The 14468-nt window shown below is 42.8% G+C and overlaps 1 protein-coding gene across 1 annotated transcript in view; it reads left to right on the top strand.

Annotated features, from left to right (window-relative positions):
* Positions 1-14468, top strand: part of mrps5 (mitochondrial ribosomal protein S5) — a 138457-nt gene that overhangs the window by 41323 nt on the left and 82666 nt on the right. The gene's annotated exons all lie outside the window — the stretch shown is intronic.

Here is a 14468-nt window from a genome sequence, read left to right as displayed (position 1 = left end):
GTTGACCAGACTGATTCCTGGGTTGGCAGATCTGATATATGAATAGAGACTGGATTGGTTAGAACTATGTTCACTGAAGTTTAGAAGGATAAGGGAAGATCTCCTAGAATCCTATCAAGTTATAACAGGACTTAACAGAGTGATGTAGGAAGGATCTTCCCAATGACTAGGGAGTGCAGAACCAGGGGACACAGTCAAATGATATGGGGTAGGCTATTTAGGACTGAGATGAAGAGAAATTTCTTCACACAGAGTGATGAGTTTGAGGCATTCTCCACACAAAGTGGTTGAAGCCAAAGTATTTAAAGGCTTTGAAGAAGGTGTTAGATATATTTCTTTGGGCTAAAGGGATCAAAAGTTTAAGGTGAAAGTGGGAACAGGTTACTGATTTGGATGATCAGCCATGATTATGCTGAAATGTGGAGCAGGCTTGAAGAGGCTAATGGCCTATTCCTTCTCCCATTTTCTGTGGTTGTTAAGGCAGAGATTCTAGTGAGTACAATAAGTTTGATACCCCCGGTTTCTGATCGGGTCTTCAAATTGTACTGGTCAGTTCTTTGCCCATTCTTCTAATCTTCAGAAGTGTTGCAATTCTGAAGGAGGTATTTTAACCCATCGTGTCTGCACCAGATCTCCAAATAAGCACCAAGACTTAATGCTATTCAGCATTTAAAGTCATAAAGATGTACAGCACGGAAACAGACCCTTCGGTCCAACCTGTCCATGCCGACCAGATATCCCAACCCAATCTAGTCCCACCTGCCAGTACCTGGCCCATATCCCTCCAAACCCTTCCTATTCATATACCCATCCAAATGCCTCTTAACTGTTGCAATTGTACCAGTCTCCACCACATCCTCTGGCAGCTCATTCCGTACACGTACCACCCTCTGCGTGAAAATGTTGCCCCTTGGGTCTCTTTTATATCTTTCCCCTCTCACCCTAAGCCTATGCCCACTAGTTCTGGACTCCCCAACCCCAGGGAAAAGACTTTGTCTATTTATCCTATCCATGCCCCTCATAATTTTGTAAACCTCTATAAGGTCACCCCTCAGCCTCCGACACTCCAGGGATAACAGCCCCAGCCTGTTCAGCCTCTCCTAGCTCAAATCCTCCAACCCTGGCAACATCCTTGTAAATCTTTTCTGAACCCTTTCAAGCTTCACAACATCTTTCTGATAGGAAGGAGACCAGAATTGCACGCAATATTCCAACATTGGCCTGACCGATGTCCTGTACAGCTGCAACATGACCTCCCAACTCCTTACTCCATACTCTGACCAATAAAAGAAAGCATACCAAACACCCTCTTCACTATCCTATCTACCTGCGACTCCACTTTCAAGGAGCTATGAACATGCACTCCAAGGTCTCTTTGTTCAGCAACACTCCCTAGGACCTTATCATTAAGTGTATAAGTCCTGCTAAGGTTTGCTTTCCCAAAATGCAGCACCTCGCATTTATCTGAATTAAACTCCATCTGCCACTTCTCAGCCCATTGGCCCATCTGATCAAGATCCTGTTGTAATTTGAGGCAACCTTCTTCGCTGTCCACTACACCTCCAATTTTGATGTCATCTGCAAACTTACTAACTGTACCTCTTATGCTCGCATCCAAATCATTTATGTAAATGACAAAAAGTAGAGCGCCCAGCACCAATCCTTGTGGCACTCCATTGGTCACAGGCCTCCAATCTGAAAAACAACCCTCCACCACCACCCTCTGTCTTCTACCTTTTGAGTCAGTTCTGTATCCAAATGGCTAGTTCTCTCTTTATTCCGTGAGATCCAACCCTGCTAACCAGTCTCCCATGGGGAACCTTGTCGAACACCTTACTGAAGTCCATATAGATCACATCTTCTGCTCTGCCCTCATCCATCCTCTTTGTTACTTCTTCAAAAAACTCAATCAAGTTTGTGAGACATGATTTCCCATGCACAAAGCCATGTTGACTATCTCTCATCACTCCTTACCTTTCCAAATACATGTACGTCCTGTCCCTCAGGATTCCCTCCAACAACTTGCCCACCACTGACGTCAGGCTCACTGGTCTATAGTTCCTTGGTTTGTCTTACTAGCCTTCTTAAAGAGTGGCGCCACATTAGCCAACCTCCAGTCTTCTGGCACCTCACCTGTGACTATCGATGAAACAAATATCTCAGCAAGAGGCCCAGCAATCACTTCTCTAGCTTCCCACAGAATTCTAGGGTACACCTGATCAGGTCCTGGGGATTAATTCACCTTTATGCGTTTCAAGACATCCAGCACTTCCTCCTCTGTAATATGGACATTTTGCAAGATGTCACCATCTAATTCCCTACAGTCTATATCTTCCATATCTTTTTCCACAGCAAATACTGATGCAACATACTCTTTTAGTATCTCCCCCATTTTCTGTGGTTCCACGCAAAGGCTGCCTTGCTGATCTTTGAGTGGCCCTATTCTCTCTCTACTTACCCTTTTGTCCTTAATGTATTTGTAAAACCCCTTTGGATTCTCCTTAATTCTGTTTGCCAAAGCTAACTCATGTCCCTTTTTGCCCTCCTGATTTCCTTCTTAAGTATACTCCTACTTCCTTTATACTCTTCTAAGGATTCACTTGATCTATCCTGTCTATACCTGACAATATGCTTCCTTCTTTTTAACCAAACCCTCAATTTCTTTAGTCATCCAGCATTCTCTATACCTACCAGCCTTTCCTTTCACCCTAACAGGAATATACTTTATCTGGACTCTGGTTATCTCATTTCTGAAGGCCTCTCATTTCCAGCCGTCCTTTTACCTGAGAACATCTGCCCCCAATCAGCTTTTGAAAGTTCTTGCCTAGGGGCGGCACGGTGGCTGAGTGGTTGGCACTGCTGCCTCACAGCATCAGGGACCCGGGTTCAATTCCCGCGTCTGCCAACTGTCTGTGTGGAGTTTGCACATTCTCCCTGTGTCTACGTGGGTTTCCTCCAGGTGCTCCTGTTTCGTCCCACAACCCAAAGATGTGCAGGTTAGGTGAATTGGCCGTGCTAAATTGCCTGTAGTGTTAGGTGCATTAGTCAGGGGTGAATGTAGGGGAATGGGTCTGTGTGGGTTGCTCTTCGGCGGGTCGGTGTGGACTTGTTGGGCCGAAGGGCCTGCTTCCACACTGTAGGGAATCTAATCTAATCTAATATCATCAAAATTGGCCTTTCTCCAATTTAGAGCTTCAACGTTTAGATCTGGTCTATCCTTTTCCATCACTATTTTAAATCTAATAGAATTATGGTCGCTGGCCCCAAAGTGCTCCCCCACTGACACCTCAGTCACCTGCCCTGCCTTATTTCCCAAGAGTAGGTCAAGCTTTGCACCTTCTCTAGTAGGTACATCCACATACTGAATCAGAAAATTTTCTTGTACAGACTTTACAAATTCCTCTTCGTCTAAACCCTTAACACTATGGCGGTCCCAGTCGAAGTTCGGAAAGTTAAAATCCCTTACCATAACTACCCTATTATTCTTACAGATAGCTGAGATCTCCTTACAAGTTTGTTTCTCAGTTTCCCTCTGACTATTGGGGGGGGGGGGTCTATAATACAATCCCCATAAGGTAACCATTCCTTTCTTATTTCTCAGTTCCACCCAAATAACTTCCCTGGATGTATTTCCATGAATATCCTCCCTCAGCACAGCTGTAATGCTATCCCTTATAAAAAAAACACCACTCCCCCTCATCTCTTGCCTCCCTTTCTATCCTTCCTGAAGCATTTGTATCCTGGAACGTTAAGCTGCCTGTTCTGCCCATCCCTGAGTCATGTTTCTGTAAATGGTATGATATCCCAGTCCCATGTTCCTAACCATGCCCTGAGTTCAGTTAGGCCCCTTGCATTGAAATAAATGCAGTTTAATTTATTAGTCCTACCTTGTCCCTGCCTGCCCTGACTGTTTGACTCACTTCTGTTCTCAACTGTACCTGTCTCAGATTGATCTATCTCCCTGGATCCAGTAATTGCTGCTTCTGGGATTTAAGGAAATTAGCTCCAAAACCTAAAATACCTCAATAAAGGAGCAGTTATTCCAAAAAACATTTTGTCCTTATTTCTCCCTTTTGTTTTGCTTGTTATATTTTCTGACACACACTCCTTTTAAGATGACTTTTTCATTCACTATGTAAAAGATGCTTTATAAATGTGTGCATGTTCTAATTTTCTTGTGTAGTCAGCATTTCAGTTGGAAGGGCACCCTGTTCAGTGTGACAAGAGTAAAGTTGGTGTTACATTTACTTTGCTGATGTTCCTAGCAAATTTAAATAATTTAATTCTGTTCAAAATCTTGAGACCACAATATCATGATTACAACAACTTAGGCTCAGTATGTCTCATGTTGGAATATTATTAATTAGAGAACATGGGAATCTAAATTGATTGAAGGCTTAAAATGTTCTAGCATTAGTTTTCCCCCTTAATTTCAGTTTTTGATATTAGTTTGCATCAGTCATCTCCTACGTCATGTCAATCTCAAATTTTTTGCCTTTTATAAATTGAACGTAATTGAACACGTTTACAATTGAACATGATTCGCTAAGAAGTAAAACCAATGAGCAATCATTTCAGTGTGAAGTGCTCCTCCTCATATATTTCTAAACTCCTATTTATTCATTTTCTCACCCATGAAGTTAAGAATTGATTACCATATGTGCCTCTAGGTCATCATTCAGGTGCGTGTGACGTCAAAGAGTGTGTTACTAGAAAAGTACAGCCGGTCAGGCGGCTTCCGAGGAGCAGAAGAATTGACATTTCGAGCCTGAGCCCTTCATCAGGAATGAGGCTTGTAGCCCAAGGGGGCTGAGAGAGAAGGGGAGGGGGGGGTGCTGGGGGAAGGTAGCTGAGAATGCGATAGGTAGCTGGAGTTGGAGGTGAAGGTGATAGGTTGGAGAGGAGGGTGGAGTGGATGGGGAGAAGGAAGATGGACAGGTCAAGAGGGCGGTGCCGAATTGGGAGGTTGGATCGGGGATAAGTTGGGGGGAGAGGGATTGAGAAATCCACATTGATCTTCTGTGGTTGGAGGGTCTCAAGGCTTTCTTCCTCCAGGCATCGGGTAATAAGGGTTTGGTGATAGAGGAGGCCTAGGACATGCATTTCCTTGGCAGAGTGGGGGAGGTGGGAGAGTTAAAGTGACGGTGGGGTTGTCCCGGAGATGTTCTCTGAAATGTACCGCAAGTTGACGTCCTGTCTCCCCAGTGTAGAGGAGTCCACATCGAGAGCAATGGGCACAGTACATTACATTGTGTGAAGTACAGGTAAATCTCTGAAGGATATGGGGCCTTTGGGGCCTTGGACGGAGGTAAGGGGGAGGTGTGGACGCAGGTTTTGCAATTCCTGCAGTGGCAGGGGAAAATGTGGATTTTGCCAGTTTCCTCATTTCTGCTCCCTCCACCTTATCCCAGATCCAACCTTCCAACTCAGCACTTCCCTCTTAACCTGTCCTACCTATCCATCTTCCTTCCTAACTATCTGACCTATCACCTTCACCCCCAACTTCATCTACCTACTGGATTCTCAGCTACCTTCCCACCAGCCCCACACCCCCCTCCCATTTATCTCTCAGCCCCCTTGGGTGACAAGCCTCATTCCTGACGAAGGGCTTATGCCCGAAACGTCCAAAAGTGTGGAGTTCCAAAAGTGTCAGCACTGACACCATTTACAACATAACAAAAGACTACACTGCGAAATGCTGGAAATCTGAAGCACTGGTGATATGGCCCACTTTCTATTTGTGTTGTTGAGGTTTTCTTGAGCTGGTGATATCACTTCCTGTTCTTTTTCTTGGGGGGTGGTAAATAAGATCCACGTCAATGCGTATGTTGATAGAGGTCCGGTTGGAGTGCCATGCTTCTAGGCATTCTCGCACGTGTCTCTGTTTGGCTAGTCCTAGGATGGATATGTTGTTCCAGTCGAAGTGGTGTCCGTCCTTATCTGAATCTAAAGATACTAGTGAGAGTGGGTCATGTCTTTTTGTGGCTAGGTGGTGTTCACGTATCCCGGTGGCTAATTTTCTGCCTGTTTGTCCAATGTAGTGTTTGTTACAGTTCTTGCAAAGTATTTTCTAAATGACATTAGTTTTGCTTGTTGCCTGTCTTTCAAGTTCATTAGCTGCTGTTTTAGTGTGTTGATGGGTTTGTGGGCTACCATGATTCCAAGGGGTCTGAGTAGTCTGGCAGTCATTTCCAAGATGTCTTTGATGTCGGGGAGAGTGGCTCCGGTTTCTGGACGTGTTTTGTCTGCTTATTGGGTTTGTTGCTGAAAATCAGTGGACTGTTCATTGGGTATCCGTTCTTTTTGAATACACTGTATAGGTGATTTTCCTCTGCTCTGTGTCGTTTCTCTGTGCTGCAGTGTGTGGTGGCTCATTGAAATAATGTTCTAATGCAGCTCCGTTTGTGGGTGTTGGGATGATTGCTTCTGTAGTTCAGTATTTGGTCCTTATGTTTTATTTTCCTGTAGACGCTGGTTTGAAGTTCCCCATTGGCTGTTTGCTTTACTGCAACATCTAGGAATGGCAGTTTGTTGTTTTCTTCCTCTTTAGTGGATTTTATGCCGGTAAGGGTATTATTGATGGTCTTGAAGGTTTCCTCTAGTTTGTTTTGTTTAGTGATGGCAAACGAGTCATCCACGTAGCGGATCCAAAGTTTGGGTTGGATGGTTGGCAGAGCTGTTTGTTTGAGTCTCTGCATGAAGCCTAACTCTTCAACCCATTACTAATTAAAAATCTGTCTCTCTGCTCCTTTAAATTTGCTCAGTGTCCCAGCATCCACCAGTGTGGCAGTGAATTCCATGGATTCACAACCTTTTGAGAGATGTAATTCTTCCTTTTTAAATCTGTATTCTTTTATCCTAAAACTATGACCGCTCACTCTAGATTACCCCTCAAGGGGAAACATAAGAATTAAGAGACTATTCTGCCCTTCAGTGCGATAATTTGCGATCTTTACCTCAATACCAACCGCCCTGCTCCTCCCCACCCCACCCCAACCTCCAAACCAGTCTATGGCATCTGTGTCCCTTAATTATGTGGTGTGCAAACATCTAATGATCTTATATATTCAAATGTTTGAGTTTCCACAGTCCTCTGGGGTAAAAGAAGTCTTCCCATTTCTCATCATCTCAATCCAAATCCTAAATGACTTATATTACTGTTTATTCCTGAAATTCAAAGGAAGGTAATGGCTGAAATGATAATTATCGCTGGATTATTAATCCCGAGACCCAGGTAATGTTCTGGGCGCCCCAGCTTTGAATCTCACCTTGACTGATGGTGGAATTTGAATTCAATCAAAAGTTTTGGAATTAAAAGTCTAATGATGATTGTGAAACCATTGTCAATTGCCAGAAATACCCATCTGCTTCACTAATGTCATTTATGGAAGGAAACTGCAATCTTTACCTGGTCTCGAATACATGTGACTCTAGACCCACAACCATCTTAAATGTTTGGCCAATTGGGGATGTGTGCTGGCCTAGCCAATTATGCCCTTACAAATTAAAAGAAAATGACTTGGGGTAAACAAAGATGCCTTGAAAGTCTTATTGCATTGTCACTTCTACCATTTTTTAAAATAAATGCTTCAGTGAAATATACTCTCATTTTCCCAGTGCTGCCTTTTATGTAAGACACTGTGTTCCTTTCATAAACAAGCACACTCTGAAACCATCCTACATGTCCAACTTGCAGCTTTTTTATAAGACAAATTTCCATAAGGTGAATGGAACTGAATTAGAATCAGGCAATATAGTCAAAATACTTAATTGCGTTTGATCAAAACATTCACATTTTTAATTAGGGTGGTAGAATTATTCCCAAATTAAAGGGATTTAATGAGAAATCTCCTGAACCAGATTACGAACATAGAATAGCAAAGGCGATTTGGAGAGGAATGTTGTAAGGCATTGACAATCATCATGAAGGATTTGTTAATTATTGGTGAGATTTAATAAATTGAAACCAAACCAAATGTATAATTCTGACCCAAATAACTACAGGCCCATTAGCCCACTGCCAGGAGGTAAAAGAATAGAAACTCTTCTCATATGTAGGCTGGAGGATTACCTGTACAGCAGTAATGTTCAAAACCATTTGTGTGCATTTAAGAGACGGTGAATTCACTTTCACATCATTTATTTGGCGTTTCAGATAGCTTGTGAGAAACATCTTGTAGGATAGGGATGTTTATGATGGGCCACAGACAGAGTTGGTCACTATTGCATCTAATCTATATGACTATTGATTATCAAGTTAATTTAACAGTGGGCCTCAATTTAAGCTAATGCTGATGAACATAATTTCAGCGGGAGATTTGATGAAAGATGTTGATTGCTTTTACAATGATCCATATAGATGGCAAATTAAAAGCTGGTGTTGACATACGTAAAACATTATACATCATTGTTCATTATCATAAATCTACATTGAATTTCATTGCAGAGGGGCTTGGAAAAGTACCTGGAAACTGTCAGCTGTAATCTCTCAAAAAAGCATTGGAGATGGTACACAGAAAAGCAATTAGTAGTCTAAAGCAGTGACAAATAATTATGGAAATTCATGCAAAAAGAAAACTAGTAAGGCTGACCTCATCATGATTGAAGTCTACACACTGATAATTTAAAATCTATTTTTACCCCTTTGAAAAGAAAATGCATTTCCCAAAATGCACATTGCTGATGCTGAGGAACAAGGTTTAACAAAAGGTTGTTTTTTTTTTCATTTAACTTTGTCAATTTCTTTCCTTAAATCAACAAGATGAAATTTTACAGACTTTGGAAAGATTTCACAAGGTGAGGTTCTGCACTGAAATATAGCCACATGCACAACAGGGTCTGTCACTGAAAATCTGATTTGATTTGTTTTGGAAAGAGGGTAGAACATCCAGCACAAAGACTGATCATGTGGATGTTTTAAACAACTGAATTTAGGGAATAGTGCACATAAAGTATTTTGTTTCGGATCAAGTGTATCAGTAAGTGTTTGTAGTGATAAGAACCAGGTAGATTTCATTGACTGAGATCCTTGATTGGGATTATTAACCTGGGCCAAACAGGGACACCTGGCTGACAGGCACAAAATATTGGAAATTCACAGATAACCTGGCCTCCACCTTTTGCATCCCTACAACTGCTATTGAAAAGGGGCCAGCCTTTGAAATGGTACCCAAGAAATAGCCTTTAGGGAAGTGAATAAGCAGTTATTGTCATCTAAGGTGTTGGCCCACTATGATCCCAGGTGTGAAGTGTTGGTTCACCAGTGGCCCTATGGAGAGGAATGCCCAATAGCATATGCTTCTTGGATATTGGCTGATGCCAAATGCAAATACGCTCAGATTTGGCGCTCACCTTTGGTGTGAAGTAGTTCCACCAATACCTTTTACAAACATAAATTTGTGATAGCAACAGACCACAAACCCCTCTTAGCCTTGTCTTCGTTAGGTAGCCCTATGTCACCCTTAGCATCTGGTCAAATTTAGCCGCCACAAGAACGTCAATGCCAGCCACATGTCTTCTCTAAGTGAGAGAAACCGCTTACTTCAGCGGACGAGATTTGGTGGAAGAACCAAGGAAATGGCCCGGCAGGGATATGAGGCGAGGTGGACATGTGGTCAGATTTCATGACGTGAATTTTAGATTAGATTAGATTCCTTACAGTGTGGAAACAGGCCCTTCGGCCCAACAAGTCCACACTGACCCGCCGAATCGCACCTCACCCATTCCCCTACATTTACCCCTTTACCTAACACTACGAGCAATTTAGCATGAAGTTCAGGTCGGTGAGGTAGTTCTGGACAAAAATGTGAATCACCTGAAAGCTGCTACCACACAAACTGGCCAGGAGCAAACGATACCGGACCTCTCTGAACAGACTGACAGGCTGTCAGAAAATGTGAGTTCTCCCCCTCCGTTTAGCAACATGGAAACCTCAGAGACTGAATGCAGCTTCGGTATTGTTAGCCAGATGAAAAGGAACAAACTGTCCCGAGACAAGCCAGGCTGTGGTCCGGTACACACCGCCTGTGTCGGAGTCCGAGTCAGAGGAATTGGACCTGAGGCGAAAATGTCCTAGTAGAGGCTACAAGAGAAAGAACAGGTCTACATCTCCAGACTTAGTGGGGGAGGAATGTCATGACTGGAACCAGGCCAGGTTGAATTCATTGGCTGAAATGCTTGACTGAGGTTGTCAATCTGGGCCAATCGGGGATCTCTGGCTGACAGAGATAAACAGGAGTGTCAGAGGTTCTAAAAAGAAATAAACGGGAGAGTCAGCGACTCTCCTCATTCTCGGGACTGATTTTAAACTGGCCGGTCAGAGCCCATGTACTGTGCACATGTAAGTAAAGGGTGACTTGGTGATGGGATACCAGCCTCTGTGTAGTTATTTCAGTATTGCTTTACATTCAGCCAGAAAATCTGAAGATGTGCATTGAAATTAATATAAATTTAGTACAGATTTGAAGAATAATTTCCACTTCAATGTTTCAATTAATGTGATGAGCAAAAACAACACCCATTCAGGATGTTTAAAGTGTAGTTGGATGCTAAGAAAGGTAGTGTTGGAGGAGGAATAAATTTCAGAGGATTGTAACACGTTTTTAAATCTTTGAGCAAGCACAATTTGAACTTGGACCTCCAGGTTCAGAGCAAAGAACATAACCACAGTGCCATAACAGCCTATTCCAGAACATTTAATCAAAGTAGGCCAAACCATTTGCAGCTGATTCATCAATGACCATCCTCCTTCATTAAGTCAGATGTGAGGATATTTGCTGTTTGTCCAATATTCAGCAATACTTGCAGCCCCTCACACTCTGATGCAGACCTTGCCCTCATGGGAAAACCTTGGCAGCATTCCGGGTGGGATGATAAGTGGCAATTAACATCTGCAAGCGTCAGACAATGAACATCCCTGACTAGAGTGAATCTAACCATCACCCCTCAACATTCAAAGGCATTGCAATTATCAATATTGTGGGAAGTGACCAGTGAAAATTTGATTTGTTTTGATCTGAAGTGGAAACTGAACTGGAGAAGCTACATAAGAACTGTAGCTGAAAGAGCAGGCCATGGATTGGAAATTCTGCACTGTCCATGTCTCCTCCTGACTGCTAAAAACCATCCACCATCTACACGAGTTTAGAGTGTGATGGAATACTCTCCACTTACATGGAGGAAGCAGGAGCTTTTTAAAGAAGCTCTCTCCAGCAAAAAGCAGATTGGCATCCCACCAATCACCTTAAAAATCATCAGTGTTCAGTGACAGTTTTGTGCACCATATAAAAGGCGCACTGCAGCAACTCACCCAAGATTTCCTTGAAAGTCCAGGCACACATTCTACCACTCTAAAGGACAAGGGGAGCAGACATCTGGAAGGCTGTGAGCTGCTGTACTCCTTCAAATCTCAGGCTCAATTTGGGATGATATCGCCATTCCTTCATTGCCACTGAGGTCAATCCTTGAACTCAATAATGGCCCTATGGGTCTACCTGCATGTTAGAGACAATAGGGGTTCAAGAAAATAGCTCAATACAGCTGCTCAAGAATAATTGGGCTGAGCAAAAATGCTGGCACCTCCAGTGATGCTAATGTACCAGGAACGATTAAAGTAAAATCATTAATATGCACTTCACATTTCCTGGGTTTGTTTTTAATTTAGGATGATCATTAAAAACTAACCTGGGATTTTTCTTTTTATTTAGTCTTGCATCATGTGTGTTGCTGGCTGGGCATTTGTTGCTGTCCCTGATTGCCCTTGAGAAGGTATTCTGAGTTATCTTTAACTGCAGTTTATGTGCTGTAGTTAGACCCACAATGCAATTAGGGAGGTCAGAGTTTGGAAGATGCTGTCTGAGGAGCTTGGTCGAATTTTGCAATGCATCTTGTAAATTGGTTTTTACAGATATGCATACAATCATCCAGAGCCCTTTTAAAGTATCAGCAGAAACTGCAAGCTTTTGAAATTAACTTTTATTTGAAAAGAAAACAAAATTTTGCAATTGCCAGAACAGATCATGGAGCAAGAGCTGTTAATGAGCAATGTTTTCCCTGTGGTAGCTGCTTCAACAGTCAATTGGATAATTGGGCTCTCAGCAAAGATGTGTAATGAGTCTTGTTGAAGTTATTTCATGTAGTACTTTACCTAATGATTACAACAGAGCACTCTGGATCTGTCTTTCAGATCTACCTGTTAACCTGAGCCTGTGGTTCCTAGTGCTGCTGTTCAAATTCTACAGGTGGTCACCCTGCGGTAGGAAGGATATTGTTAAATTGGAGATGGTTCAGAAAACATTTACCAGGATATTGCCAAAATTGGAGGATTTGAGTTAGGAGAGACTGAATAGGCTGGGACATTTTTCATTTCAATGTAGGAGGTTGACAGGTGACCTTCTAGCGATCTATAAAACCATGAGCAGCAAAGGTAAGGTCATATTTTAAAGGTAAGAGGAGAAGGATTTAGAAGGCACCTGAGGGGCAACCTTTCCACACAGGGTGGTTCATATGTGGAATGAAGTGCCAGAGGAAGTGGTAGATGCACGTACAGTTACATCATTTTAAAAAACATATGGAGAGGTACATGAATAGGAAAGCTTTAAAGGGATACAGTCCAATGATGGCAAATGGGACTAGTTTAGTTTGGGAATCTTGGTCCCTGTGGACGAGTTGGACTAAAGGGTCTGTTTCCATGCTGAATGACTCTAAATGCCTGGCCATAATCTCCTTAATAACAGCTTCTAAGTGTCTTTTTTTTTAGCTAGGATGTTAAGCTAACCAACATTTAGTTTCCTGATTGCTGTTCAATGTCTTTTTGAATAAAGTAGCTGAACTCATGATTTTTCCATCCGACTGAACCCATCCTTGAATCTGGGCACTTGTGGAAAATTAAGGCCAGTCCATGAACCCTCTATTGGTGGCTGCTTCCATCAGGACCTGGGAATTGTCAGACTAACGCTCCAATTCAGTACCAATCCCCTGGTAATATTTGAGTGTGTCCAAACCATTTCCTGATTTGCAATCTTTTTATTCATTCATAAGATGAGAGTGTCACTGGCTGGCCAGTATTCATTGCCCATCCCTGGTTGCCCTTGAGAAGGTGGTGGTGAGCTACTGCCATTCAGCTGTATGTTGACCCACAATGTTGTTACAGAGGGAGTTTGAGGATTTGACAGAGTGCCACTGAAGGGCCAATAATATATTTCCAAGTCAGGATGGTGAGTGGCTTGGAGGGGAAACTTGCAGAAGGTTGTTTTCTATGTATCTGCTGCCCTTGTCTTGCTAGATGGAAGTAATCGTGGTTTGATAGGTGCAGTCTAAGAATCTTTGACAGATTTCTGCAGTGGGTCTTGTAGGTAGTATGCAGTACTGTTATAGTGAGAGGATATAGTTGTCAGTCTGGTGCCAATCAGGTGAGCTGCTTTGCCTTGGATGGTGTCAAGCTTCTGGAGTTTTATTGGAGCTGCAGTCATCCAGGCAAGAGGGGAGTATTCCATCACACTCCTGATTTGTGCCTTGGGGAGATGAACAGACCTTGAGGAGACAGGAGGTGTTACTCGCTGCAGTATGTTAGCGTGTGACTGGATCTTGTAGCCAATGTTTACGTGGTGAGTCCAGTTCAGTTTCTAGTCAATGAGAATCCCAAGTATGTTGTTAGTGGAGGATTCGGTGATGATAACACCATGTAATATCAAAGGGTGAAAGTTAGTTTGTCTCTTATTGGAGATGGTCATTGCATGACCTTTTGTGTGGTGTGAATATTACTTGCCACTTGTCGGCCTAAACCTGGACGTTGCCCACATATTGTTGCATTTGAACACGGATTGCTTCTATCTGAGGAGTCGCGAATGGTGGTGAGCATTGTAGAATCATCAGCAAACGCCCCACATTGAGGGAACATCATTGATAAAACAGCAGAAGGTGGTTGAGCCTAGGACGCTACCCTGCTGCAAATATCCTGAAGCTGAGCTGACTGATCTCCAACAACCCACAACCATCTTCCTATTTGCCAGGTATGACTCCAACCAGCAGAGAGTTTGTCTCCTGATACCCATTGATTCTAATTTTGCCAGAACTCCTTGATACCATATTCAATCGAATGCGGCCATGATGTCAAGGGTTGTCACTGTCGCGTTCACCTCACAATTTTGCAATTTTTGAGATGTTCATTGTATCCTATAAGTGAATACTACAAAATATCTATTCAGTTGATCAGCCATTTCCTTATTTTTTTTCCATTATTAATTCCTCAGTTTCCCTTTCCGTAGGATCAACATTTCCTTTAACTTTTATTTATACAAATATTAGAATCGTAGAATCCCTACAGTGCAGAAGAGGCCATTCGGCCCGTTGAGTCACCGGCCTTCTGGAGAACGTCCCACCCAGACCCAGTGCCCTGCTCTCCTACCCGTAACTCCGTGTTTACCACCAATCCCACATCTTTGGACTGTGAAGGAAAGTGGAGTAGCTGG

Source organism: Chiloscyllium plagiosum, unplaced genomic scaffold (genome assembly GCF_037043375.1).
Source record: "Chiloscyllium plagiosum isolate Xiang-an unplaced genomic scaffold, Cpla_swu_hap1 HiC_scaffold_3, whole genome shotgun sequence".
Lineage (NCBI taxonomy): Eukaryota > Metazoa > Chordata > Chondrichthyes > Orectolobiformes > Hemiscylliidae > Chiloscyllium > Chiloscyllium plagiosum.
This window is presented reverse-complemented; position numbering and strand designations above follow the sequence as displayed.